Consider the following 3,973-nt stretch of genomic DNA (forward strand, 5'->3'; position numbering starts at 1 on the left):
GGGTCCGGGCTGGGGATTCGAACCCGCCACCTTAGGTGTACATGGCTGGCGCCTTAGCCGGTTGAGCTATAGGCGCCGAGCCTTGTAGTCATCTTTAATCCACAGACAGCCAATTATGGAGAGTCACATTTGAACCCATATCTGTGTAACTCAGATGCAGCGTCCTTTCTGTCACACCACACTGCATTCCTTTCTGCTTCTGACTCCCTAGGAGCTACAAGCTTGCTGGCTCTTTTGTGTTATTGGAGAGAACTGATTTTTCTTTTTGCCTCCCCAAGTGGAAGTTGCACTAATCACTTGCTTTTCATAGATTAACATCCAAGATCACTGGGCCTGAGAAAGCCTTCCAAAAATAGGCTTTGCCCTAGAGATTACTAGCTGCTCCTCCAGCTTCAGGACTGATTGCTAGACCTAATGCATGGAATTTCCCTGTGGAGTTTCCCTTTTAGTGCTTAATGGCCTGATCCGTACTGGGAGTTGGGTGGGGTACTTGCTGCAATACATTGCAGCCAGTTGTGCAGGCTGTCCTGTTTCAAATTACCCAGATAGTGTCCAGTCCAGTGATTCTCAGGCTTGTTTCTGCTGGCATATTTGCCAGCAAAACATTTGTGAGAAAAACATAGATTCTTAGGCATTACCTTAGCTCTGTTGAATTAGAATTTCCAAGGATAGAATCTGCTGTGTGTGTGTGTGTGTGTGTGTGTGTGTCTGAGACTCACTTACTCACTTTGTCGCCCTGGATAGAGTGCCATGGCGTCACAACCTCAAACTGTTGGGCTTAAGTGATTCTCTTGCCTCAGCCTCCCGAGTAGCTGGGACTACAGGCACCTGCCACAACACCTGGTTATTTTTAGAGATGAGGCCTCACTCTGGCTCAGACTGGTCTCTAACTCGTGAACTTAGGCAGTTCTCCTGCCTTGGCCTCCCAAAGTGCTAGGATTACAGGCATGAGCCACTGTGCCTGGCCTGCTTTTGTTTTTTTAAAGAGTTGGGATCTTACTCTGTTGTGCAGGCTAGAGTCCAGTAGTTTGATGATAGCACATTGTAACCTTATACTCTTGGGCTCAAGCAATCCTCTCATTCACCCTCTCAGAGTGCTGGATTTATATATATGAGCTGTTAGTCCTGGCCAGACTCTGCATTTTAAAGCTCCCCACTGATTTGGAGATGCAGCCTGGTTAGGGAACCACTAATGGCACCCTCCCTCAGCCAAGTCATCTTGGAAAGATGCTTTTAAAGTCACTGATCAGAGGAGGCTACATGGGAGAGAATGATTTGTCTGGAGGGCCTCACAGTTCACAACCAATAAGTGACTCCTGAAAATGTCCAGAAGTTTTGTTGTGAAGCTGCTCAGACCTTTGATATTCTATTCATTTTTTGGTAGTCTGAGCTTCATGGTGGCTGCTGATTTTCTTTTAAAGTGTGTGCACAGGAGAGCAAAGTCTTCGCTCCCTAAAGTCCTATTTGATCTGATTTATCTGGAATATGAAATTCCTTTGCTTAGCTGTCTGGTTGGTATTTTTGGTGTGAAGAATATGACAATCCTAGGGATATCCAAATTAGCACAATAAATGTACCTTTCGGGTCTTGCACCTTGTAACATGTTTAAGTTACATTTGTAGGGGTAGATTTTAAAAGCTTGAATAATTTCTTCTGTTAGTTGAAAACTAACATACCTTTTAGAATACTTGGAAAATATAGAGAAATATAAAGAAGAATGTAAAAATCACCAGGAAGCTGCCTCTCAGAGAATTACCACAGTTAATATTTGGATGGCTATTCTTTGTGCTGCCCCTCAATAGGTACACCTTCAAATACCCTCTTTTTGAAAACCATATTGAAGTCACATTGTGATGCTGGTTTTTTTATTTGCAGTTTTTAGCCAGCGCTGGGTTTGAACCTGCCACCTCCAGCATATGGGGCCAGCGCCCTATCACTTTGAGCCACAGGCACCGCCCCTGTGATGCTGGTTTTTAACAGCTTTGTTGAGATATAATTCGTAAAGTTCACCTGTTTACAGTGTACAATTTGTTGGTTTTTAGTATTTATGGAGTTGTGCAGTCATCACAGTGACCTAGTTTTAGAACATTTTCTTAGTCTCAAAAAGAAATCTTGCAGTCCATTAGCATTCACTCCCATTCAGTGTCCTACCCTGCCCCCGCCCCAGGCAACCTCTGATCTACTTTCTATCCCCACAGATTTGCCTATTCTGGACATTTTGTAAAAATGGGGTCATATAATACATAGTCTTTTGTGAATGTCTTCTTTCACTGAACATTGTTGTAATATTGTTTTGAAACCTGCTTTAAACATTTATGTCATAATTTGAAATAGTTTTCAAGAATGTACTTTTCAGCCTGGGTGACAGAGAGAGAACCTGTCTGTACAAAAACAGGCAAACAAAACCCCAGCTGGGTGTGATGGTGCACACCTGTAGTCCCAGCTACTCAGGAGAGAGGCAGGAGGATGGCTTGAACCCAGGAGTTTGAGGCTGTACTGACCTGTGACCATGCCATTGCACTACATCCTGAGCAACAGAACAAGACCCTGTCTCACAAACAAAAAAGAATGCGTTTTTTTTTTTTTGAGATGAAGCCTCAAGCTGTCCCCCTGGGTAGAGTGCTGTGGCATCACAGCTCACAGCAACCTCCAACCCCTGGGCTCAAGAGAGTCTTCTGCCTCAGCCTCCCAAGTAGCTGGGACCACAGGTGCCCGCCACAACGCCCGGCTATTTTTTGGTTGTAGCTGTCATTGTTGTTTGGCGGGCCTGGGCTGGATTCAAACCTGCCACTTTAGGTATATGTGGCTGGTGCCTTAGCCACTTGAGCCACAGGCACCAAGCCAAAGAATATGTTTTTAATAGCAGAGCAGTATTCAGTCTTATGAAAGTACCTGATCTTATTTAACCATTTCTTCTGGTAGATGTTTAGGTTATTTCTCATCTTTTGTTGTATTTAATGCTCCCTCTGTTCAGAAATCATTTTTCTCTATTGATTTATTGGTTAATTGTCTGAATCGTTGACTAGAACAGAAGCTCCCAGAGGGCAGCCACCCTGTCTGTCTTGTTAACATTTCTTTTCCACTGCCTGGCATAGTCCTGGCACTTGGTAGGTGTTCAGTTTTTTAAGGTGTTTGTCTATAGCCAGGCATGGTGGCTCACTCCTGTAATCCTAGCACTCTGGGAGGCAAAGGTGGGTAGATTGCTTGACCTCAAGAATTAGAGACCAGCCTGAGCAAGAACGAGACTCCATCTCTAGTAAAAACAGAAAAATTAGCTAGGCATTGTGGTGGGCGCTTGTAGTTCCAGCTACTTAAGAGGTAAGGCAGGAGGATCTGTTGAGCCCAAGAGTTTGAGGTTGCCATGAGCTGTGAGGCCACGGTACTCTACCCAAGGCCACAGAGTGACATTCTGTCTCAAAAAAATAAAAATAAATAAAGTGTTTGGGCCAGGCATGGGTGGCTCACACCTGTAATCCGAGCACTTTGGAAGGCCTAATGCTCCTGGGTGGATTGCTTGAGCTCACAAGTTTGAGACCAACCTAAACAAAAAGCAAGACCCCCTCTCTACTAAAAATAGAAAAACTGAGGCAATAGGATCGCTGGAGCCCAAGAGTTGGAGGTTGCTGTGAGCTATGATGCCATGGCACTCTACCCAGGGCAATAGCTTGAGACTCTGTCCCCCAAAAATAAATAAATAAATAAATAAAGTGTTTGTGTGTGTTGGGAAGATTTAATTTTCATGAATCAAAATATATGGATTTTTTTTTTTTAAGACAGAGCCTCTGGCTGTCATTCTGGGTAAAGTGATGTGGCATCACAGCTCACAGCAACCTCCAACTCCGTGGGCTTAAGTGATTCTCTTGCTTCAAGCTCCCAAGTAGCTGGGACTACAGGCGCCTGCCACAACGCCCGGCTATTTTTTGTTGTAGTTTTCATGGGTGATTGGTTATTTTCCCTGGTGGGATGTATAAGG

The 3,973-nt window shown here is 44.3% G+C and overlaps 1 protein-coding gene across 2 annotated transcripts in view; it reads left to right on the forward strand.

The window, feature by feature from the left end:
* The window catches only part of PPARD (peroxisome proliferator activated receptor delta), a 96,155-nt gene that overhangs the window by 34,217 nt on the left and 57,965 nt on the right, over nucleotides 1–3,973 (forward strand). The gene's annotated exons all lie outside the window — the stretch shown is intronic.

The sequence above is a fragment of the Otolemur garnettii genome, unplaced genomic scaffold (genome assembly GCF_000181295.1).
Source record: "Otolemur garnettii isolate 467f Iridium unplaced genomic scaffold, OtoGar3 scaffold00031, whole genome shotgun sequence".
NCBI classification, from domain to species: domain Eukaryota; kingdom Metazoa; phylum Chordata; class Mammalia; order Primates; family Galagidae; genus Otolemur; species Otolemur garnettii.